Raw genomic sequence first — 27090 nt, forward strand, 5'->3', positions numbered from 1 at the left:
TCAAAGTAAGCTATTTATACAGGATTTTCTTTGGATCTCCCCTCCAAACTGGGGAATATTCCTTTCCACAAAATATGCCCGGAGTTTGTGCTCATGTGTGTGTGTGTGTGTGTGTGTGTGTGTGTGTGTGTGTGAGAGAGAGAGAGAGAGAGAGAGAGAGAGATCACCCCCATCTCAGGCCAGGTGAAGACTCTATGTTTCAATGCTTCCACCTGGACCTTCAGGGTTGTCAGTCACTGAGGAGGACTAATTCCTGATCCTGCTGCTCAACCCTTCAGGCTAGCTAACTGCAGGCCAAAGTTTTACAAAGAAACACCTGTACTCTTCCAAGGCAATTGGAATTTTTAAGTGGCAATTGCTCCTGTCTGAGGTCCTTAGAGTACTTTGTGAAAGTGAAGGGAATACACAGGTTCCTAAATTACCCAGGCCCAGACGAAGACGTCACAGGCTGTTTTTACTGATGGACAGATACCTCATCCTCCCCTAAACACAAAACACTCATAGATCCGGCCGGAACTACCTCCAAACCCACCCTGGACAGCGCGGCTGAGACAGGGAAGGTTTGCTCCCTCTGAGGGATTGCCAGCACATCAGAAGGGGCTGGGAGCTGGGGGAGGAGATTGAAGGGAGAGGTAATCCCTGGCGTTTTGAGCATCCCCTTTTTAGAAAGACGGAGTCTCTCCCAGGACAGCTGCTGCGGTCACACCACAAACTTAAAAGCCGCCCTCCTGCTTGGAGCGTGCCTTTCCTCACCACGCTCGCTGGCCTAAGCGCCAACTGGTGGGTCGCTGTCCGAGAGAGAGGCGCTGCGCTCGGGGGGGACAGGAGCGCCCCCTGCCTTCCCGCCTGGCCGTAGCCGCGGCCTCATTGCTCTGCCAGGGCCGCCTGTGCTCCGGGGTTCAGCCCGGGCTGTCGCTCCGAAGAACTCGCGCCTGTGCCCACGGTCGCCATCCTCTTGGCTTCCTTCGGCTGTCCTTTCCTCTCTCCTGAGCCTGCCACGTAAGGAAAGGAAAAGCGACAAGAGTTGCTAGCAGGAAGGTAAGACTGTGTTCGGATCACCTGCTATTCCATGGGAGGGTGCTCTAGCGACTTAAAGTTAAGCAGGGATGCGGGGGTCACTGTGGATCCCAAGTGATAATCCATAGAGACTGGGGTGTTGGGGACCTGTGCCGAGTCTGAGAAGGCGCTGGAGAGCGCACGGGATGCTGAGACCCGGGTGGAGATTGAGCTCTGCTCCGGAGATTGTGCGACAACTGGGGCGCAGTGCCACCTCGTCACTATGTTTCAGAATCTCATTTCGAAGTCCCGCCAGCCTGCGCCGCCAAAAGTTTGCTTCCTGGGGCGCCCTGCTCAAGAACTCTGTTCTCTCCCTGGATGCCAGCTTTCTAGACCCCTCCCTAGTCTGGATAGCCAAGGGACTTTAAGGACATACTTCCAGACTCCCAATTACAGGTTCATTTGGAGCCGCGATGGTAGTGAGGTCCCGGGTGAATTAAGGAAAGGGCAACTGCGCCCAGCTTGCCCCTTTTCTACTTGGGCTGGGGACACAGTAGGGAGATTGAAGTTGTTGTTTTGATTGTGGGAAATTGAGGTACGATGTCCCTTTTTTCTTGCAAAGGAATTGTGACTGGCGCTCGCATGGAAATGCGCATCCTTCTTGCTGGGGCGGGCTGGGGCGGACGGGTGGGTGGGGTGGGAGGATCTGAAGTCAGACACTAGCCTTGGAGCTTGTTGTCTGTAAAGTGAAGTTGTGTTTAAGTGTTCTGGGGCTAGGGAAGCCTCTGTGGCCCCAGACGTGAGCCCCACTGGGCACTTGACCCCAAGGACGCTGTCGACTGTCCCTCTTGCTCATGGTCGCTAACTGCCCTGGCAGCCTCAGAAGAGCTGTTCTCGGAACTGTTATTCCCTTCCTGGTGACTTGTGCTCAACCTCACGGCTTTGCTTAAGTCTCAGTGCTAGGAGGGACTAGACAGGAGGAGGAGACATCCCTGTATTGTGACAGGGCTATCTGGAATGTGGGGGACTGGATTGTAGATAGCCCTGGCATCTGGGACGCTGACCTCAGGCATTAGGTATTAAGGATGTCGGAATTAAATTGGCAAACTTTTTACCGTTTAGTGTCAGTCTCTAATAAAATGCAGTATCCCTACGTGGACTGTGGACTCTTCTTTCTCCACCCAAACCCTTTACATCACATGCCTCTCTAACCGGGAACTCCTATTTGGACCAGAAAAAGAACAGTAAATACCAGGAATGGGAAAGGACCTAAACTCTCAAGTTCCGGGGGGTAGGGGGTGGGGCAAAACTCTTTAATATGTGCACAAGCATTGGGAAGGTGGAGAAATCAACTGGGAGAAAAGCGATTACATGTGCATAAAGGAGATGATAAGAGCCCCCTACTCCTGTGTATCCTTGCTGCTTTTGTGTAAAAGCATGGCAAGGGCAATCAGTGTCTTCTTCGTTTGGCATGTGGAAAGAAAAATGTGAAGGGTAAGGAAGGGAGGGAGGTTTCTGTCATCACTCTGTGGAAGCCTTCAGCCCTCCCTCTTTTTCTAAAGCCAGAAGATGAGCAGGAAAGATCAAAACTGGGAGTGATCGTCCACACCCATCAGTTGCTTTAGCCTCCTGTAGTTTTGGAGTCCTGGCCAGTGACAGGTCAGGTCAGGAGATGGGAACAGACCTTGGCCCTTAAAAAGAAAGGCCAGGAAGTGATGTGTGATGAGATAAGGTGAGGCTCAGGAGGGAGTTGAGAGATAATTAAATGGTACCGATTCAGACTGCCAAATTTTCACATGGAATTTACCCACTTATGAAATGGAAAATTGCTGGAGAAGGGAAGTGACATTTATCAAACACCCATTGTGTCCTTGTGCTTTGTATAGTGTTTTAATACTCTTGGAATTGTGTAAATGTTCTCTGGATGATTAAAAAGGAGAAATTAGTATTGTTCCATTTGGCTTTTATGTCACTTGTAACTAATCATAATTCTTAAAAATTACATTGATAGGAGAATATACTAAACCCCCACTCTGTTCATTTTAGAAGCAACAATAATGAGCCAACATGGTCTTGATGTGTGCGAACAAATATATGTTGTAAGGGGTAGGGCTGCTACAGGGGCTCATTTATTAGGGTGTGGGTTGACCTCTTTCAGGAACCTAGGATAGCTTCCCATGACTGTAAGGGAACTTTTTGAAGACCTCTATTAGCAACCATTTATATGTCAAGAGCATTAAATAGGTTGGTTGAAGACAGCATAAGTCATCTCTAGACCTATAAAATTTATATAAAAGATACACACACAGAATATTTTAGAAATTACAGTGGCTTCAATGGTGCTATTAAACAAAAAAGGTATCCTTATTCACCTGCAACTCTGATGCTGAGAACACCTGTTTTGATGAAGGTGTCCTCTGTCCCAGGACCTACACATGGAAGCCTTTACATTTGACACCACTGTGCTGCCTTCACAAGGTCTCCTGCTCCTTGGAAAGAATAAAGGTTCAACTCCAGGGACATTCATTCAGCTTCCTGCGGGAGAAGTCTTATGAAAAAAAATGTCTGTCAATACAAATGTCTTGAGAGTCTCTAGAAACTATTTAAGATGAGTAGAAATTCTAGGTGAAATGATAGAAAAATATTTACTGCCATTTTCCTTCCCCATGTACAGAACTGCTTTCATAAGCAAATTTACCTAGTGAGCTTGTATGGTTTGGAGGGGGAAGTTGCACAGAGATAAACTGATTGTATTATTAAATATCATTATTATTATTGTTGTTGTTGTTGTTACAGGTCCTTTACTTTGTGTGCAGGGCGCTTGTGTCAGAGTGGTGATTACTTTTATTCTCAGGGAAAGTCACCAGTATTATCAATGACAAAGCCAAGCAAGCTTCTCTGCCACAGGTTTGAACCGGAGTCACCTGCAAGCTTCACTATTCTCCTATCTTCTCTTCCATATAGGGGCATGCTCCAATTGTACTTGAAGTAAAATTAATGTAGATTTTATCTTTCATATGATTCATTGCATGGACATGGCATATTAACTGTCATAGAGTTTGCAGAAATTACCAGGTGCTGCAGTAGATAACTTCTAGACTAGCGACATTCCATGGCCTAGCAATTCCTTTAGAATCGCTGGGCTAAGGTTCTGCCACGTTCTTATGGATGGGGACTGTCTTATTTCAATGGACCACTCTTGCCGGTAGTAGGAGTAGTATATCTTAGCTTGTTTAAAACAACTCCATTATTTTAGGGTAAACAGAAGTTGACTAAAATTTGCTCCTCCATTTTAAGGCTTAATACTTTAATGACACATTCTTTGAAAATAATACTTCTAATGTAATACTTTATTTAATAAACAAGAGTAGCAAAAGATCTGTTTTGGTAATATTTTATTATCACTATAAATACATGGAGCGACATAAAGTACCAAAGTAAGGTTTAAAGGTATTTGATTCTTCCATATCACAAGCCTTGAGATGAAAACAAAGTAAGAATTTGCAGTTAGGGAATATGGAGCAATAATAAACATGATGATTGACACTTGGCAGTATTTGGTGGCCACAGTTGTGCATATCTCACAATTTGGGTTTTTAAAACTTCCCTTCCTCTAGGAAATTGTGGCCAAATCCTCCCTTACCTTTGTGTCTTTGAAGTTCCATTCCTATTATAGTGAGATAATTCAATAGTTTTTCTGTATGTGGTGGTTCTAATTACTGACTAGACTAAGAATCTGAAGGGTAATAATTTATCTTCTCTCATCTTTTAATACATTTAGTTAATACAGTACAGAGCATATACCACAAACTATTGAAATCCAATTAATCTATTAATGGTATTTTAAATATCTATAATATTCACAAAATAACACATTTAATGACTAGGTTCAGAATTTATTTTCTTGATTATAGTGAGATATTTTCTCATATCTGAAATTACACTTTCACACCAAAAAAAGTGTTTAGAAGCTAAGAGTTTAGTGATAAAAAGGTATATAATTATCATATAGGAAGGGCACATAAGAAAAGAATTTTTTTTTGTACTACAAAAGTTACCAAATACTTGGATATTTTTGCAAGAACATAATCAGGAAGAATTTAAACAATGTCATCTGTGGACATATTAGTTTAAATTGTAATCAACCAAACACTGAGAAAAAAAGACAGTAAAATAGATTTGTTGTAAATAAGCCAGGCGATGGTGGCACCCACCTTTAATCCCAGCACTTGGGAGGCAGAGGCAGGCAAATTTCTGAGTTCAGGGCCAGCCTGGTCTACAAAGTGAGTTCCAGGATAGCCAGGGCTACACAGAGAAACCCTGTCTTGAAAAAAAAGAAAAACCAAACCCAACCAAAACAAAACAAAACAAATTGTTGTAAATAAAAAATATAAGCAGCTACAACACTTTTAAGTTATATTGAATTCTGATAATAAAAGACTGTGTATATATTAAAATGTGCAGCTCTTCTTAATTATTCTGATCTGTCACTATCATTATTTGATTATGCATTTTACGTTGTAGCATTTTAATAGCAGTGAACCAGGGAATTTTCAAGCAGGTTACTAATCTTCTATTAGTAAATGCATTCAGCGTGCTCACTCAAATGCAGCACTTCATAAGAGATGCATACAAGCCTTAATCTGACAGGAATGAGTAAAGCAAAGTGTGAAGTGACTCACTGACCAGTCTTACATGGATGAATCTGAATCTTCCCGCAGGAACCATCTTTTGTGTCACCTTCTGCTTTGGAAAAAAAGAAGCAACTTCCTTTACACCCCTTGCTACTTCTGGAGAGATTTAGCCTACTAACTTTAAAACCAAATATTTCAATAACTAATGCCGTGTAACATTTTCACAGGCAAATCCAAGGAAAGTGGAAATGTTATCTTAGTTAACCAAAATTAATCTGAGTGGAACTATGCTTCCTAATGTAGCAAGTCAATAAAGCACACACATTTGCATGCACAGGCGAATACATACACCAAACAGACAAACAACACTAAATTATTCAGGTTCTTAAAATACAGTAAGATTACTTGTGTGGTAAATAATGTAGTATTAATATATATGAAAATGGCATTGAGAACTTACCATTAGGAGATTGATATTTTTTGTTTCATGATTGAGTCATACACTTTACCATCCCTTCTCTTTAGTCTCTTAAATACTTTAAAATGACTGCAAGGGTTATGGTGTTCTTCTCATGCGGATGACCTTTCCAACTGCCATTTAAGTAAGTAAGCTAAGTACCTGTAACTTCAACTGTACTGCATAGGAGAAGTTACAATAGAACCTTTCCCAGTAAGATATTGTCTGGACTTAATAAATTAAAAACTGAGAAATAATATAGGAAATAATTTATCTTTAGCATGTATGAAACATTAAAAATGAGACTCAGCGAAAAGCATCCTACTAAGTTCATTTTAAAATAGTCCCTTGAAAGCTGTACCCACACAATCTCAAAAATATGGTTGCCTAAACAAGACCTGCATGATGACAATACAACTGACATGCCAACATAGCCTGGGGATATTTCCTGTGTCCCCACTCTTTGATGAAGAACTACAGGTAATCACTGACTGCTGATAAAAGGAGAATATATTTTCTCAAAGTTTGAAAGTTCCCTGGTGAGTTACCCAACCCAAGTCGTCATCCCTGAATACATATGCCTACAAGCAGCAGTAACTGACTCAGTGAGTTGTATATGTGACTGTGGGCATTTGTGTATACATGTTTAAGAATAATTAAGTCATGTGTGTGAGATGGTGCAGAGGAAGTGGGAGCTGGAACAGGGGAGCGAAAAGGTAGAAATAATGAAAGTAGAGTACTCATGAATGAAATTCTCAAATATTAAAAAGGCATAGCTGGATCCATGGGTAATGATGGATTGATCTCAAAATAAATCTACATAATCTAAATTTTATGTCATATATCATGTATAAAACTAGCTTAAGGTTTTTCTTTCTTTTTTATCCTTATAAAAATTAGTCTATAAGTATTAAATTCAGGTATTATGAAGTTTGATACTTATTATTGTTTTTCCCAGGAGATATTTATTACTCATATATACAGTAATTAATCTATGGAACTAATATGTGTTCTAATAGGCATTAAAGCTTTTAAAGAAATAATATTCTTATTAAGGACAGCACTTTTATATGTAGGAACAATATACTTTATTTCAAAGATAGTTGGGGCTCCAATTTCTCCTGTAATTGTAATAATAACTTTTAGATGAGAAAAATTTATACTAATTCAGGTTTTCTTGTTGAAATAACATGTATAGTTTTAGAAGGCTTCTAAAATTCTTCTTTACACAATTTTCATTGCAGAAATGTTTCAGAACCATCAATTCAAAATGAAAAAGTGACAGGAAGCAAAATGTAGAAGAGCCAGTGTACAATGTAGAGAATGCAGAAAACTTGGGTGGGTTGTAGAGGAATTGCTCTACCTTCTGAGTGTTTCTAGAAATCTAAAATTCTATAGAACCATGATTATAGCATATACTAAAAAGGCATACTAAAGGTGAACCATTTTCTGACCAACAGGTTTAAAAGTTTTATTTGTTTATTTAGTTATTCATTCATGCATGCATTCATTCATTTGCTATGCATGTTATATGTATGTGTATGAGAATTTTTCCTGTATGTATGCCAATCCTGGTGCCATATGTGTGTGCCAACGAGGTCAGGGGAAAGCATCAAACACCCACAGTTACATATGGTTGGAAACTGCCACGTGGGCCCTGGAAATTAAAAATCAGAACTCAAGAGCATCAAGTACTCTTAATGGCTGAGCCATCTCTCAAGCTCCAAGATCATTTAACTGAATGCTTGATTTCTTTCTCTAATTGAGAGGGCACTATTAATGGCTCTAGTTTCTTCTGTTAATAATAAAGATAAATAAACTTGATCATTATAAAAACTAATACTGTGAATTAGCTATCCTTATAATTACTTCTTTTTCAAAGCAATATTAAATGCCAAATTACCAAAATCTTATAACTCACTTATTGTTGTTTGTCATAGAAATAATGCTTTATATTAGCAATCAATGAATTAATCTTATATGTTTTAAGGCATGTTTCTCTCTGTATCTCTACTGCTTACTGACATTGCTAAGATCTATCATCATTGCCAGATGTCTTTAATTCTAGATAAAGCTTGGCCATTCAAAATTGTTACCAAAGTGACTGTATAAATACTTATATTCTTTGGTTTCCTTCTTTCAACTTCAGGGAATGCACCTTGTCAAATACTTTACAGATTATTAACTATGGCATGATTATGTTAATGTTAAAGAATTTTTCGGGATTTCCTTTCCATAAAACTTTCCAGAATCAAAGATGTATTTGTATTCATAACAATGAAGAGGGGACAAAAAAAGAGGGCTGCCACCTTCCACTGGATCAAATATGTTTATTATTCAAAATACATATGTGCATTACATATATATTTTTATACATTTGCAAATCTTATAAACATTATACATTCCGCATATCTACATGCATGTACACATTAACACATGTACCTCTAAATATAAGTATTCTTTTTTTCTTTATTTCTTTCTCCAGAGAGACTCATATATAAAATTTCACCATTTCTCTCAATGTTTTGTCTACATTTGATACATTCACTTTTTTGTTGTTGCTTTAAGTTTTGTTTTAATGTGTGTCTTTTGAAGAATTGGCTGTGTTTTCAAATACATTTGTCAAATATGGTGGCATATACCTGTAATCTCAGCCAGTTGAAAGGTCATGGAAGGAGGCTGGCCAATCTTGAGGCTGGCCTGGGCAAGGTATTAACAGGACCTTGTTTCAAAAATGCAAACCACTTGTGTGAGGCCATAGATTCAACTGCTAGAATCACTAAGCAAGCAAATGAATAACAACAAACAAACACAAACCTGGATCATTGATTTTCAAGAAGCTTTCTTTACAGCTGAGCCAAAGTGCTGTCATTTTCTATTTTCTGCTGTTTTCCCATTTGTTCTTTGCTGTTACCATATATGCAGAATTGTTTAGTGATGGCTTGCTTTACGCTCTCTATTGAACTTGTGTTCAACTAAGGCAATTATTGAAAATTTAGTATTTCTTCCCCCAATCCCCAACTTCTGTTTTTAGTTCACATGAGTCATACACAAGAACTTTTTGGGAAGAGTCTGTTGACTTGTTTGCTAGAGACATGACTAATGCACCTACATTTGGTGACAGCCACCATATTCCCTGGATGATAAAACTTGTGAAAAAGAGGGACATCCAAAAGACTAATATGCTTTGGATTCTCAGTGGAATCTTGGATTCAGGACTTCCCCATTGCAGAGACAGAGAGAGACAGAGAGAGACAGAGAGAGACAGAGAGAGACAGAGAGAGACAGAGAGAGACAGAGAGAGACAGAGACAGAGACACACACAGAGAAAGAGAGACAGAGAGACAGAGAGACAGAGAGACAGAGAGAGAGAGAGAGAACTTTCATAAAATGTAATCATTTCTGGAACCCTAGCACATAGCACCTGTACGCAGGAGGATTAGAAAATCAAGGCTAACCTTGGCTATATTGTGAATTCAAGGTCAGTTAGGCTCATGATACTGTGTATCCAAAAAACAACCAAACGAAAGTGGTCTGACCTATGATAATTTACTTCAGTCAAAAAGAGGAATGAAACAATATAGTATTCTGATGAAAGTTTCTTGCTTATTTAATTTCAATAATGGAGACATGTTCAATTTGTATTTTGCATAAATCATTATGTCATTTCTCTTATCTCCTATCAACATATGCTTAAGTAATTGATGGCTTCTGAACTAAATTGTAACCCAGTTATTATGATAAAAATATTCTTATTAATGAAAACAATAATTTCAAATATTATCTCCTTTGACATTTGACCTTCTATACTTGCCTTTTGTTAGATTTCCATTTATAACCTACTCAGAGCTTATTTATTGCTTTCCATGCAGGTAAATAGTAAAAGTAGACAGGTTTCTGCATGCAAAACTATCTGCATTCATGATAAAAGAATATAATACACTTAATTTACATTTTAAACTTAACTCAAATCAAAAAGCTTGTGTTCCGTTTGAAGTTAGGGCTGTTATCACCTGTAAAGTAGCTGTTCAAAAGCATCGATGCCAGACATACAGATGAGCAAATAACATCTCCCTTTCTTGGCTCAATTCATATTTTGCAGAGCTGTGGGGATTGTTGTCTTAGACTTCTCTGTGATGAGGTTTGGCAGAGAACATTCATTGTTCAGGTTTTAAAAAGGGCAGGATTTTGGCAGGAATAACTTGCGTAGAAAAGGAATGTTCTGCTTACACATGTGCACTCAATAAACTTCCAGAGAGCTTGGGCTAACACACTATGGGTTTGCTTACTCCACCCTCCACCTAGGCTGTGTATCCCAATTGTTTGAAAGCCTTTAGTTGCATTCCTATCAACACACTTCTTTTCATATTTTAGAAATTCATAATTTTATTCATATTCTAGAAGTTATAATGAACAGTCATTTCATATCCTGTTCACTTTCACTCCAGAGTTATTAAAATAACAACTGTATTCAGGTTTCCTCTCCCCTAGTTATTAGTAATCACAGATTCATGATGCCATGGCAACCAACAATATGTTCAAGTATCTATAATCCTCTGTAATTTCCAGTTGTAAGAAATGAAGATGTTGAGCTACCATCAGTGTCTGTTATACAAGTTATTTATATATATAAAGAATGCCTACTTACATGTGTGCATTTTGATAAGTATCAGGATGAGCAAACACAGTCTTGTACATTTTCCAAGTCAATAAACAAAACTAGCCAATGTCAGCCACTTGGGCCAAACACTTAAGCCTAGGATGCTTGTAATTTTTCCAATGAAACTTTTGCTGCAGTTGATTCTCTTTCCACTTGGAATGATTTTTGTCTTCTTTTGTTGCCAGCACTGATCCCTGCCCTCAACTTCCATGCTTCTTCCATGCTGACCCTGAACTTATGTCCACTCATATTCAAAATCATCTTGTCTGAAGAAGTAATTTTCACTTAACACTTATTTGCCTTTTCAGAAGATAGTTATACCCTTTCACTTCTTCCAAAATAATAGACTAACTCCTCTAGATAAGCACACAATAGTGGCTTATTTTATATTCTCCCTCCATCATCCTGGCAGGATTTCCCATCACATGGACATGAAAGACTCACAAGACTCACTTATTCATAAGTGGTCCATTTGTAATCTACTCCCTTTTCCTTTTTTTCATTTTATGACTGTTTGAGTATGAAATGCATCACAAAGCTTAGTTTACAATATAGTACTTCATCACAAAGCTTATCCCACACATATATTTCCCATGTATTTTATACTTTTGCAGCCCATCTTTCTTGAACTCTTATCATTAAGAAATATTTATTGAGTGAATGTGTGCAATATATTGGGCACTGTGTGAGAGTCACTAATTGAATAAAATGAAAATCATAGCTTATGTCTTTAGGTAGATATCCACTACTATGGACCAAGTCAAACTTCTCTATCAAATCCAGCAAATAGGTTACATCTTTTTGACTCTTCAGCCAAATTCAGTCCCATAGACTTCCCAAACATTGCTGATGACTCACAATGTTGTTTATTACACTCTAGAACTAGATAGTAAGACCCTATTGCTGAAGACACGACATACATAGGACACAGAACATAGACAAATCTACCTGACACTCAACTTAAAGCTTCACCAATACTGTCTAGTGTTCATAGTGCTAGAAGGTGCTCTATAAAGTAAAAGATCAGAAAAGTAACCAGAAATCAAATCCAGCTATGAACTGTTATCTAAAATAGCAACCTACCTACAAGATACAGCCACCCACCAGTGACATAATTGTAGAGAGATTAACCAACCATTTTTAACAATTAGATTTAAGGTCCACTCTATGTGAAGGAATTTATAAATGCTTTGTTAGTGAGGCCAATCCTGGAACCTGAGGCTACATAATCATGGATTCAGAGGATAGCATACTACTATTATTCTCCTAAATAAATATGAAACAAAAGTGCTCCAAATGTTAAATCTATAGATCAGTACATTGCTCAGCTCCCAGAAAAGTAGTTCTATGCCTATTCTTTAATTGTGCCTTCTTTTACCTTAACCTCTACTGTGAGTTATGAAGAGGCTATGTCCAGAGTTTCTTCCTCGCGCTGGATTATTTGGGGTCCCAAATCTTTCACAAAAGCACCACAAACGTTAACTCATCATCTGAAATTAGTCTTTAGTACTTAACATTTTCCTTGTAAAAGGAACAACTTAGTTTTAGAAGTGAAAGCTTTTGGGTCTATGATTAGTGTAATGTTGAACTGGGTTTTGAAGCCTTGGGGAAAATGTAGAATGGTTTAGATGATGAGTTGTGAGAAAATACAATCTGAGTTCATTTTCTAGCTATGTCATTCACATTGTCACATGACTTGTCTATTTCTCCATTTGTTTCAGTTAATAGACCATACTAACCTCATAGTAAAATTTTCAGAAATAATTTGTACAGACAAACAAAATGTTATTTGATACATTATAATTCCTGTATAACCTTGACTTGTCTTACACAGGCTATGCCTATTACACATTTATATATTTTTCCATTTCCTCTACATCATGTGCTACCTTCTTGCTTTAACTGATGAAACCATTCAAGATACAGTCTTGTGGTTGCTAATCCTAGTATACAGTTGGATAACAGTATAATATTGCAAAACTGATCCTCTACCTTCTCCTCCTTCTTTTTCCAACTCCTGCCCATGCTCTTGCTTCTTCCTTGCTCAGAAGTATGAAGACCACTCTATAGACAATAGAATATGGCTATTCCAACAGGAATGAAAATGCCTTTATACATGTTGTTACGTAAGAAGCGCTTATTTATGGACACTAACCATCAAATCATAGTGTCCTGAAGCATCTTCGTTTTAATTTCCATCCTGTTTTTGTAACATTACGCTGTTTTCCTTTCCATTGCTTGGTTTGTAACACTGCCTACTTCCTTGTTGCAGTATTCCATTCCCAAATGCAGATACAAATTGTTCAATAGCTTACTTTAAAAACTTGCCCATGTATGGGCACTTTCCCACTAGTGTGTGCCTGCTCTCAATCCCATGATTTCCCAGAATTCATCCACTGGTGTGACTACTACTTCTGTGCATCTTCTTGTCTGGCATTGTTCTTGGGACCTTTTCTTAAATGGCCTTACTATTATAGCATTCTAAAATATCCTATTTTAGTACACTTCATAAGAAAGTGAAGGGGAAACAAAATGATCTAATTCACTGCTCACTTACTTGAGAAACTGGAAATAATCCCAGAATCAAACAGTCTCATGCCCAGACACAAGATCATTTCTAGACCACACACCAGTGCGGAACTACCCCTACTTGAGTTGTCTGCCTATGAATGGAGTACTTGAAGCTTTCTGTTTTTTACTATATATTTAGGGAACTCTATTGGAAGTCTCAATGTTTCCTTTATGGAATCAAGTTACCTAAGGAAAGTTAAGTCCTCATCTGCCAAGAAGCAGTATCAGAGAGAGCTCAGAGATAAATCCCTCTAGATTTGTAAAGACTTTAGTAGGAAAAGCATGTTGTTATCCTATGTTATATCATTTGTGTAGCAATTCTCTGGTATAAAACTAAACAGAATTGGCAAATATGTCAATCAGTGATATTATCCAAAAATTAAAATGCAAGGTCATGTGAGCTTCTAAACAAGTGGATGTGAAACTAAATAATGGTCTGAATGGTTATGGGAAAATACCTTTGAGTGCCTTTCTTTATGCTGTTACCAGCTAGTCTGCTCTCACAATTATCTCTTTTGTTTTTGAGTGGTTACCAGCATAAATTATATAAATAATTTATGAAACTGTTTCACAAAAGTGAAATGTTTTACAAAAAATATAGGGTAGATGTGGATTCTTTTTAAATATTTTCAGTATAACACAGGTCCCATCACCACACATTGCTCATAAGAATATTTAATATTGCTCTATAGTTACTATGATGCTATGATACATATAAACTGAGCCTTAATGTATATATTTACAGTTAACACTCTGTTTCAACCTCAAGTCATAGAAACTTGTCTCCTTCTGCATATAAAGACACTTCTGACCTGCCTTGTCTAATAGTAGCTGTAAGACTCTCCTGATTCAGTAAGGATTCTACCTTGGAAAAAAGGAATTCTGTGCAGAGAGATCAAAAAAGAATCAAAAGGCACAGGGGTGGGCATGGTGGTTTATATTTCTAATCTATACTCAGGAGATGGCAGCAAGAACATCAGTAGTTCAAAGCCATATTTTGATACATGGTATATAGTAGATTTAATGCCTGCTTGGGCTACAGATGTCCTTGTCTTAAACAAACCAACCAACCAACTGACAAGCAAACAGTATTGAGAGAAGGAGCGAGAATGAGAGAGAAAAAGGAAGAAGGAGAGAGGAAACAGGGAAGGAATGGAGATAAGAGAGACTAGAAGATACATACATACCATGCTAAGTCCCTCTACTTTGTCTGTTAACAATTGTACCAAATGCAATTAAGTCCTCAGAAAGTCCAGAAAACAGGGAATGGACAAGTGGATCGCAGAACACATGGAGGTCCTTGGTGGGTGGTGTCAAGCAAGTTCATGTTTTGTGACCTTTTCAAGATACCTAACCCATGCATTTTCTTCCTTTCTCTTTGGTTTGTATAATCTTTTACATTAAATCAGTCTGTGTAAGTATGACCTCAAGTTCTATGCATGGTTCAAGAAAATTAAACCAACCCAGGGAGGTTGTTGTGCAGACTCTAGAGAAGAACCCATAGCTTACTATTGGAGTCTGATGTCTGAGAGATGAGTGCAGTAGAGGGATAGGATTGGGATGTTTAAAGCCCAGCCTTGTTAACAAAGCTATTTTTGGCCTAATCTGAGCTACATGAAAAATAGACAATAAACCAAAAATACTGAAGAAGTCAGTTCAAAGACTGTTTAGTTTTACTCTTCTCTTCCCTCTTCCAACCCTTTCCATGCCCCTCTTTGCTTTCTCTAAAACTTACTGCCTGTTTTTTCTTGTTTCTATGTACCTCCCACAATAATGCACCCTTGGAGTTATCGTGCTGTGCCACTCATTGTCATGATTCATAGACATCATAGCTTGGAAAGACTATGTGTACTTCCCGTTCTTAAAATCCTTTATGGCTGATGCCTTCCGAGTCTGTGAATGTTAGCTCTCAGGAAAAGGTGTTTAGGTCAGGTTCAGTTCTGGTATCTGGACCCTAGGTCTGATCCTTTAGACCAGGAACCAAAAACAGGCACTATAGCAAAAGCCTGTAATGTTTTGGAGTCTTTTGTACAATCCTAACTAAAATCCCTAAAGTGGACTTCTCAAACTTTGTGTCCAGGTTTACAGTTTTAGACAGTCTGTGGCTAAAGGAAGGAGATTGTTAGATTAGATAGGAAAATTTCATTTTGACTATGTATGTATATGCACATACATACTTATATGTATTATATGTAACTTTTAGTTAGCAGATAAAAATGTGATACCTTATGACTTTTCAGAGTCCTTTCTGTTATTTTCTTCAAAAAATAATTTTGCTCTTTTTTTGTGGTATTTCATATATCCTTTGGTGTACTAGTCAGTGGAAATTTGATGAACTGTCTTTCCAAAGGTGTTTTAGGAAATGAGAAATATTCAGAAGGGGAATTTGTGTTCAAAGGATAACATCACATATTTTTCAGAGGATTATGAAATTATTTTGGGATTATGGGTTAGTTTCAGAGTCATTAAGCAAATATTGATATTGATCAAGGTAACATTTCTTGTTGCATATCTATAGCCTAGGATTAAAAACACAGAGGGAAGGTGTGAGATATACAGCTAGCATGTAGGTCTGACTTGAGGAATCCTGTGTTTGCTTCATTGCCCCGATGGCTCGTTTCCTTGCTCTGTCATCATTGGCACACTGTTGGATAAGAAATAGTAGCCAATGACTCTAGCCTTTATTTAATTTGCAAAATAATGCCAAAATTTGTTCTTATAATAAAATTTTTGGTTCAACAGTGCTCACAGTACCAGTTATGAATGGAATTTGTTCCATTTTCTCCATCTTTAGATGTTGGCATCCTACTTTTTAAGAATCAGTTAAATCCTCCCCTCCTCTTTCAATATGCCAATCCAGAATATGTATACCCTGACCTTTGACATTGGCACACACCTAAGCACTGTGCACTAAACCACTTCAACGTTAAACTACTATGTATGGAATTTTAGTGTTTCTAAGAAGCATGTGTCTTAAAGCAGAGATCCATTTCCAGTATCGTCCTCGCTCCCTTTAACACTTCAAAGAGACGTTAATTCTAGTTGTTTTATGATTACAGATGAAAGAAATTCACAGAGAGTGTGAGAGGTCAAAATAAGTGTGTGCATCGCCAATAACATCAGTGAAGTACGTTTTTTAACATATAAAGATGATATGGATTCTTCAGATTTCTTTTTTTTTTCTTCTAATTTTGATAAGATACAGTCAAGAAGTCTTAGACCTACAGAAGTCAAGTCTCTTAGGTAGCAGTATAATTTTAATTAATTTTTTTTCCAAAGAATCAACTGGTATCTTACATAAGAGTAAGCTTTTATACTTTATAATTATAATGATGCAATTTTGCTTTCTTTCTCATGGATCAGTTTTTACTCTAGACAAAGATGCTCAAAGGAGGCAAAGAATCAAAACTGTGAAAGCCACAGCCAATTACTTAGTCCTCAGAAGACAGAGCCCCAGAAGTTATTTTATGAACTGTACACCCAACTCTTGGAACTCCTCCAACAATGCATGTTTTGTTAAACTTTGTCAGAATGAGCACTGGAGGCTTCATTTCTCTTGTTCCTTTTTTAAAGTTCTAACTCTGGAAATGACTGGAATGTAGGCCTAGTAATCTCTCTGTTTCAGCATACATATTAGGAAATCTTATAGTTAAGAAATAATGATTTTAAAATCACCTAAATTGATTAATGCAATTGCTGTATTTAATAATTAAAAAAAAAAGCATCCCTAGAAATTGTCTACTCCAATTCTGTAATTCCACAGAGGATTGGGGGTGTGATGATGTGACTTTCTGCTGCTTCCCTTTCAACACCCTCTATTCTTCCTTCCTTCCTCCCTCCCTTCCTTCCTTCCTTCAACATGAATGGATAACTTGTCTATATTAAGATCAGTGCTGAGAATTCAAAGCGGAATAGCCCTCGGCTTGAGTAGTTTTGGATCCACAGCTATGACACACTGACTACAGTGTGCTAAGAGGTGCACATTAGGAAGTCACATGGTAGAAATTTCAACTGAAGTCTCATTACTTCTAGAAAGGGCAAACATTTTCCTCCTTGGTGATGTCAACATGTACCTTAGAAAGGTGGTGTGTTTTGTAGGAGATATTGAAATTTGAAGCTAGGTGAGGTTGAACTAAGGCCCACATGTCAGTGATACCTTGAAGAAGCATAAATTAACTTACATATGTTACATTCATGAATTATATTTAGCTATGATCAATCACAACAAAATTGAGTGCAATTAAAGGTACATGATTTATTGATTATATGTAGTTTTCTAATTAATGTAACTGTATGTACATTTTTATAGAACATATGGTTATATATACTGTATAGTATATAAGATTCCATGTGTTTAAAAATGATCATGTATACTATAACTTATATAAGATACCACTATATGTTATAGGTTTAATGGGTTATATTATAGATAGAAGGTAGTGATGATATTATTTGAGAGTTAAATAAATATTTAAGGGAAGAAAATATGGTGTGAAAGAATCAGGATCTATTGTACCAGATAAAATATAATTGTTCAATTATACTAAATAGCAGGAAAGTAAAGCTGGATGACAGTCATCTTTTTCCATTGTACACTTGGCCTTTGACATTGTCTGATTTCTAGTTTGTGCCGCCCACTGTGAAGTGAGCTCCAGTGTATCAGGCACAAGTCTGGCTTCCCCTCAGACACTGGAACTGATTCACAAAGGTTAGACTTACAACTTGTAAGTGTTGGCTGTTTCTGGCACCAGATAAGTGTCTTAAGTGTCCTCCATGATGCTCTGGATGACTTAGGACATTTGGGCAGATTCTTCTACAAAATGAGCAAGTGTGAACTTGTCTTTTATTTTCTGTCATATGTGAGAATACTCTCATTGATATTGCTATTTCCTATTCATTTTATAGAATTTTCTTCATTTAAGAAACTTAAACTAGTGACAGTCTGGTTTGAAATGACATATATTTGTTATTCTGTATTGATTATAGAATGTTTTTCTGGGTACCCTGGAGAAAGGATGACATTGTCTAGAAACAGATGATCAACTGCATTAATCCACTCCCTCTCCCACAATGAAGTAATGTGTAGAGTTTGTATGATCACAGAGGTAGGGTTTTTTCCCTTTTGTTTTGTTCATTTTGTTTTCAAATGCACTACATTTTGGTTGATCTCTTATTACTGTTGAGTGGTAAAAATTATACAGAACACTTTCAAAGTATTTAAATATAGCTGTCCTTTACTTCCAAATAAATGGCCTCATCCAAATAAACAAACAAACAACACATTTAATCTAGCAGGGTGTATCCTCAGTCTGTTCACTGTAGCTCTTTGTCCGTGGGAGGTATAAATTTATCTGAAAGGCTGCTGGTTTTAATTTCTCATCTGGGCATGAACAAAGAAAACAATAACACTTCTGTGCGATATCATTCTTTCTTGGTGTGATCACCTTTAATAATAGAAACAAAAGATGCATTTCCCAGTGTGCTCATCATAATCCTGCCAGGAAGCAGGTGTTCACTTTTATTTTTCTTTGAAATTATGTACTTATTTATTGCATTATATCTTTCAGTTGTGGATATTTTCCTGTAGAGGGAAATTCCATCCTTCCTGGAATAATAACCCCCCAAAATTTAGATAAACTTTTAAAAATCTGCTAAAATGATAGGAAAACACACTCTTTCTTCTTATTTATAGTTGTGTTTTGATTTCATATCTACAAGTGAGGCCTTGACTGTTTTTAGTACTTCTTGAGGGTAATTTTATTATACAAAAATGATCCAAGTGAACTTAAAAGTGAACGTAAATCACATTCTCACAAATGCACAAATCTATGGATAGTCAATAAGTATGATAGCTTTATAGTAAATTATATTGAAAGAAGACAATTTATAATAATTCATCCACCTGTACTATCTTTATCATCTCTTATTCCTGCCAAAATGTTTTGTGTTTCTACTATCGCACTTGTACATTTTGATAATTCTCCATATTTCTAGGGACTCTTGGCTTAATTTCATCCATCCAGCCACAGCCTTTGGCTCAGGCATGTGAGACACAAACTTTCAGCTTATTTTAACTTTTTACTCATGGCCTATCTATGCAGTTGTTACAAAACCCTGGGGTTGGGACCTGATCTCATTCTGCTTTGGAATCATCAGGCAGGTTGGGATTCACATGTTTCTTATGAAATCCATGCTGCTTTATAAGCAGCCTTTACCAGTCAATATTTTTCTAAGGACAATCTATCTGTATTGGTTTTCAGACATTCTTTCATCTATATTTTGCAAAAAGCAATTGGAAATCTATACACTTATCCCAGAACTGACACCATCACTCAGAGTCTTGGTATGGCCTGCTGTATAGGGCAGAGCTCAGAACAACTTCCTGAACAAAACACCCAGTTCATCGTTGCTCATTTAATTTTATGTCCTCCAAGGATGTCAAAAGCAAAATGACAAGAATGAACTAGAGTTTTATTTATTTGTTTTGTTTGATTGTTTGTTTGTTTGTTTTAGTGACCTTTTGATGTCTTTATTTCTATAGCTAGTAATCTGAATGATAGAGACCTGTCAGTCATCTCTAGTACAAAGTAAGACAGGTGCTATGGGTCTCCAGCCCCAGTTCCCATACATCTGGTACTTATGAGCTTACAACATTGAACGCCTAGCCATGGCTCACTATGCCTGCATTTCAACATTAGGAAAATGACAGAAATAATAGTATTGGACAACCAGGACCCCAGGGGTATTAAATGAGTCAAAGTATGTTCACATTTCAAAATAATGCCTGCTTCCTAGTAAGTCACACTACATATTAGCTGTTATTTTTACCACTTTCATTTGCTCTGTATTCTCCGTAAATTCTGCAAGATTTCTTTTAATTTCCCTCATTTCCATTATTACTTCTAGTACTATAATTGTTTGCTAACTTTTGTACATGCTATGTTAATCGTCTGCTAATTCCCACTCTTTTTCATGATTTATCAGAAGACCTGTCTGATTTGGTATAGTGGATTTCAGAACTATTGTCTTCATTGGGAATGCTTCATTCTGCGGGACTAGAATCTCTCAAATATTACACAATTTAAACAAAACTAAAAATGATACTGAACTCTTATGTACATATTTACATGCATATTAAATATGTATATGTGGGGATGCAAAATATTTTGCTACTGAACAACCATGGAAGGTACTTCTGTGAAAGCAATTAAACCTGATCATGTGATCATCTTTTGTGTTGGCTAATCCTAGTTGTACTATTTACCACAAATGAAGTCAGGAGAATTGAGATTTTAAAACAAAGAGTTCAGAGCTTATCTGTTAGTGAAGCATGAGAAACCATGGTGGCTTTGTTGAAGAGATGGTAGGTAGTTCGTGATTTCCAATATCCTTAAGGAATTACCTAATAAGTTGTCTTCCTCATTTGAACAACACTGCCATTATTGGCTCCTACACTGGTGATGGCAGAATCCAGTGTAAACGCCTTGCCTTGTCATGGCTGGGCTGAGATATAACTGTGCCCTCTGTTCATGCTTATCCTTGCCTTATGAAACCATTACATCATTCCTTTCTCTTGTCCTATCTCATATGTCTCTTGAAATATTATGTAGTCTCACACTCAAGCTAAAATGACATCTCTAGTAGGAAATTACCCTTGATTTTAATCATATGCTCCCCTCTTCATATGTTGGGAAACTTATTACCATTATTTTATTTATGTTTATGTGTCTTGTGTAGCACTTACACGCTGCCTCAACTTTAGCTGTTCATGAACATGTTTGATTTCACTGGGTATATTATCTCTTTGAGTGAAATATCATATTACTCCCCAGCTATAAATACAATGGAATTGATTCTTATATAAGTTTTGTTTTAAAGTCAATATTTAAAGTTAAAATTATACAGTGCCAAAAATGCCCTGAAAAGTTCCTAAGGTAATAGAGAGCAGGTATTTTGAGTTACTTACACAACCCCCTGGGGAGTGATATTTAGTCTCTCAAGAAAGTGCACTAGAAGCTCCCCTTCTGCACTGTATCCAGTCACTTTCTTCTCCTTAGCCATAGATAAAGAAACTGGATCTCCTTGAGAAATCAGTGTTGTGTTGTATGAAAAGATCCATGTGTCATTAAATAGGAAAATCAAATGCAGCTTAAGGGGAAGCGCAGACCGTGAGAACTGGAAAGGAATAAGGAAACATCATTTTATTTTTCAAAAATAAATTAAGATTTGTTGATCTAGAGGTAGATATTCTATCAGTGCTAGACTGCTTGCCTTGCATGGGTGAAGCCATAGCTTGATCACCAGAGAAGAGAATTAAGGTAATTTTTTTTTCTCAATTTCTGTCTAGCCACTTACTGATCAAGGAATGTGGTCTCTCAAGTTTTACAAGATTTTAGACACACATATAGGATGACACACATAGGCATAAATGGAAATGTCAGCTAAAAATAAATGACTAGCTGAAATAACTGGCTTAAATCCTGGATAATAGGTGGGCACTTGACAAAAGGATGTAGAGGCTCAGCACACACCATTTCCTGAAGAAATTACCATTGCAAAAAGCACAGACTTTTCCTCAAACAGTCTTCCATTCAAGCCTGTGCTCTACACTGGCTTGTGGCTTTTTTTTTTTTTTTTTTTTGCATCAGTTTTAGCACAAGCTAATGGAGATGAAAGAGAATATTTATTTTATCCTTCAGAGTCTGAAATGTGATGTGTAGGGTTTATCTTATAGTAGGCACCACAGCGTTTGGCTATTAGTGTCATTATTAACTGTTATAGTTACAAAGTAACTATCTATGAGTGATGGCATGGCTCTATTGGAAGGTTAGAAGGATTCGCTTCCGTGTTTTTGAATGGCATTCAGACATGAAATGCTTGGTTATTTATTTGAATCAGGGCTGAAATATTTGGCTGTTTAAAGGCAGTTCTGGGAATGAGAAGAAGGGGGCCTCTTTGAATGATTTTTGAAGATGGGTTTCTGAATTGGGTCTTTCAGGAATAAGTGACTTCTTTGCCCATTTTCCATGAATTCACTTTTTTTTTGCATAGTAAACTCTCTTGGATCTAATGCATTTTAAGTAACATCTCTCATTTTTAATAAGGGCAGCCTTTAACTCTCACTTTCTTTTTATCTTTTCTTTTCTTTCTTTCTTTTTTTTTTTTTGGATACTTCAGTTTTTAAAAAAAAAAATACCTTTTTTTTTAACTTCTTTTTTCTCCTAAGCCCCAAGTCACTCTTTCCAGTATCATAAGTCCTCTTATGACATTGGAAATTGACCTTGTATCTATCTCATGCTTCACTAACAGACAATCACTGAGCTCTTTGTTTTAAAAATCTTAATTCTCCTGATTTAATTGGTGGCAAGTAGTACAATGTTCTGCCTCTCACTTGTGGGAAAAAAACAAAACAAAACAAAAAAAAACAAAACAAACAAAACAAAACCTCAGACATGAGGAGATGGATAACTTTTCCAGATTTCCCCTGCCAAGGGCTGCAAATGGAACAGGGACCTGGGCAGTTCAACTTTGGAACTTTAGGCTTTGCTTCTACAGAGACAGTGGGTGGCTTTCATGTGGGCATTTGCACAGTTAACACTTTGTCTTTTGTTTGTTCTTTGTTTTACTTCCCTCCATGGTTGAGGTACCTATGTTTCATTCATACTTGTGTTATTTCCGTCTCTTCAAAATAGAAATTCATATTGTGTACTTACCCTCCATCTTCCTACATGCCACACCCATCCCATGTGTTTCTCGTTGCCATTGGTCAACACTTGGGAAGTCCTCAACTTCCAAATTTCTGCTGTCCCATGGCCAATGCCTGAATCGGTGGTCCCTTTATCCTGTCTTTCATTTAAATGCTATTTCCCTTTCTGCCAGTTCCAAGATGCTGTTTGCCTCTGCTAAGAATTTCCTCCTGCTACTGGAACCTTCTGTTCTGCTGATTGCTCCTTGGTGAACTGGAGAAGTTGCTGCCAAGTGCCTTTTTGCACTGATGCTTGGGTTTTGGTGTTGGAAACTTGACAGAGCTTCCTCTATTATTCCACATCACTCTTCAGGTTTTGTTAAACCCTCCTGGAACACCTTCAGATTATCTTTCTTTTCCTGTGCAGCTCCACCCAGCTGTACCTTCAGAGTTTCTGATTGTTTAGAGCACATCAATCAATTGGATCCTTCCATTGTTTTGACCCACTATGATGAGATATGTATTTTAATAATGTGTAGTATATCACTCAGTGGGAAAAATAGTCTTCCTCTGAAAACAAATATTTATACATACTAGATAATTATGCAAATACGTTGCTATTATTTTATTACGTTTTCCTCTTTTATTACCTTTAATAACTCTAAAGTTTTAGTCCCAATCACCTCATGGCAAGGCTGTTGTTTGGTGCAATAAGCAGTTTGTTGCTAATTTTATGTTGGTACTATTATTGGGTTTATATATCTAGTAACAATGAATGAGGAGGGCAGACATCACTGCCAACAGGCAGAAAATTTAGGTCTGGGATGCTTTTGTTTCTTGTTACTTTTATTTTCATTTCTCAGTAACTTATTGTATTCTCAGCTCCATTGCCTGTCAAATGATAAATGTATGACTGGAAACCAAAGACATTCATCTCACCAGAGATAAAGTTGTAAACATGTACACTACATAGGTTAGTTTCATTGGCTCTTAAAGCTCCAAAGCAAAAGTCTGCCAACAAGTAAACTATAACAGTGAAATGTAAGCTAGATCAATCTAACGTTTTCAGTTCACTGTTTCTATTGTGTATGTGGTGTGTCTGACAACACTGAAAACTGAACTTTGGGTTTATAAAAGATCACTGTGTGTGTTACTGTGAATAAGGATGTCTATTGACACAAATATGATAATCGAAAAATAAGATCTATGTGGGCAGTTCAGGTTCTTCCCACAGAATGGACAATGCAGAGTGATTCACTGAGAAAACAGTGCTTTTGGAGTGCTTGTAGCAACATGTGTTGTTGTGAATGAGGCTCTGCCTGGGAGAGCTCTGGTTCCTTTTGCAATAGTGGGAGGTCTCTATCTACCCACCTGTCTGAGTATTTATGAGATTCCTTCTTAGATTACTACTTTAAAGGACCCCACTATAGACCCACACAAAGAATCACTGAGAGTGGCATTAAAAAGGCCTCCTTTTTAACTTGGTTCTGCAAAATGGTACACTAATTCACCAGCTAAAGTTATTAATAAAGACTTTGCATGAAGAATATATGGAGAGTAAAGCAAAATTTTTCTTTGGAATAGTTTGAATTTTTCAGTGTGATATTAACATCCCTTTATTTTTCTTTTCATTGCATTTACCTCCTGAATACTTGATACCAAGTGTTGTTGTTGTGTGTCGCTTTATTTTATTCATGCCAGCAGACTGGTATAACCTTTCTTCCAGCACTGTGTTTCTCCTTATCATGAGAACCAATTTATCACTTATATTTATTTATCTTTCTTTTCCTAACTTCAGAGTTGCTTTTTTTTGTGGGTGCTTTATTACAATTATTTTCTAAAGACCTTCTCTAAATACCAAGTTAAACAGTATCTTTTCTCCAAAGTGTGTATATAGTTGATTTTTTACAGATAAATTCTTTGCCCATCACTTGTTGCTCAGCCAGGCTATGCTTATTTAATGCTTTGACCTTTCATCTCAAATCATCTTTTTCTGCATATTAATCATTCTCTTCTCCTGCCTCTGAACTCCTTCCAGCTTCTCTGTACATCTGGGATAATGAGGTGCCACTTCTGAGCATCAGGTGCAGCCCCTCCACTCCTGCCTAGGAGGGTCCACGGCCACTATGAGGTTTCCTGTTCCCTGCAGTACCCATTAGAGAGAATGCATGTCTCTATAGGCAGGCCTAAGCATGGCCGCAACACTTTTCTCTCAAGCAGCAGCCCTCTGGTTAATCCCTTTGCCAGAGTGAAATCTCAATGCAATTCATATTCATCCACTCTCATTTGTGTATTTGTGTGTGTGTGTGTGTGTGTGTGTGTGTGTGAATCAGAGACAGAGAGAAGGGGGAAATAATTTTTCTTTTTGGCTCACATACATGTAATTCTAGTAATCTCCAACCCATTTATCTTAATCTGGTATCAATATTCTCTTAATACAGTAATTCTTCACTCTACCTAGACACGCACACACACTGTGTGGGCATATCAACTTCTTTTATTCCTTTGTTTGTGTGTGTGTGTGTGTACATGTGTGTGTAATGTGTGCACATATTTTTATGTTTTAAACCATTAAGTATGTATTTTGGATTTTTACCTGAATCTTCCTATCAAAATTGCTTAGATAATTGGGCTATAATTTTTTATTGATTAAATTTGGTAACAATTTAGATCTTATTCATAAATTATGTCTTTATTTGGAAAGATAGGATTGGTGTGCCAACTCTGAAATTGGCACTGTGTAAGTTATGACTTGTGGTTTGTCTCTTCTTCAAGACTAGTTTGTCATCCTTTCACTCTTCCTTTTCTTACTTTTCTGCTCCTCTTCCTGCTCCTTCTTCCAGTATTATTTTTACTAAGATTCCCAAAGTCTGAAAATAGTGATAAAGCACTATGTTCTCTATCCCACTTCTCAATGACTAGTTCTACTGTTAAACTGAAGCACAGGCTTTAATCCATTTGTAACAACAGCTGAGTTTAACAAAATGACAATACGACAGCATTTCATGAATGTTCCAACAAATGAAACATCCCAACTTCAACAAGGTCTGAGAGAAGAGTAGCCAAGACCTTGGAAGCTTGACATGTTTTTCTTTCTGGTAGAAAAATCACCAAGGTCTCCCAGCAAGTAGCAGAAGAATGCTACTGAAGCACCTTCACCCTTGAGTGTGTGTTCTGTGTCACTGGAAATCAGAAGCCATGGAAGAGCCAAGCAGCTAAGAAAATATTGTAATGGGCTAGGAATTATGGGATTAAGGTATACAAGAATGAGAGTTTGGAGGAAAATTTGAGTCTTCTAGACTATAGACTAGGATCCAAATTGATGATTGGTAAAAAGTGGTTTGATTGAGTCTTACTACCATGAGTAGTTTCATAGTAAATCAGATCTGATCATCTTTGTGGCTTCCCAAAATGGGGTATTTGAAGACAGTAGGAAGGTAACTGCAGCTATGATAAGGCCTATATTTGCTTTAGATACTTGTAGCTGGTTATGCAATTTTTGGATAAGAGATAGATATTGCCAAAGTAAATGAACTTTAGGGTCTATGGTATGTATGGGAAAAGAAGGAGATAAAGATAGACTTCTGCTTTAAACATAGGGTCTGGCTGGAAAGATCAGCGCCTATGATGAAGATGAAGTGGAGTGAGCACGGGAGACACACAGGAGGCCAAGTACGAAAGCATCAAAAATAAGGGGATTTTAAAAGAGCCATTGGTGATGGTTCTCTTATCCTATTAAAAAAAGAAAATAATAAATGGTAACCCAAATCACTGTACCACAGGAGACTGAGAGAAGATGCCGAGCTCTGACTGATGGGCAGATAACTGAGCCCTGGTCATTGCAGCCTCTGTCAGTTCACTGCCTTTGTCTTCCTCTGATCATGTCCACTTTCAATTATAAAAATTTTCATTTCCTTTACTTATAAGTCTTAAAAAGTAAGCACTAGATGGGAAATTGAAAGATAGCTTAGGAGTTAACAAAAAAAATACCCAGCTGGGCGTGGTGGCGCATGCCTTTAATCCCAGCACTTGGGAGGCAGAGGCAGGTGGATTTCTGAGTTCGAGGCCAGCCTGGTCTACAAAGTGA

At 37.4% G+C, this 27090-nt stretch overlaps 1 protein-coding gene across 1 annotated transcript in view; it reads left to right on the plus strand.

Annotated features, from left to right (window-relative positions):
* The first annotated feature begins 524 nt into the window (after positions 1 to 524).
* Positions 525 to 27090, plus strand: part of Sema3d (semaphorin 3D) — a 186624-nt gene continuing 160058 nt past the window's right edge. The window contains exon 1 of the mRNA XM_021162841.1: positions 525 to 1038. The gene's annotated coding sequence lies outside the window, so the exon portion shown is untranslated. The remainder of the gene's footprint in view (positions 1039 to 27090) is intronic.

This window comes from Mus caroli, chromosome 5 (genome assembly GCF_900094665.2).
Source record: "Mus caroli chromosome 5, CAROLI_EIJ_v1.1, whole genome shotgun sequence".
Classification (NCBI taxonomy): domain Eukaryota; kingdom Metazoa; phylum Chordata; class Mammalia; order Rodentia; family Muridae; genus Mus; species Mus caroli.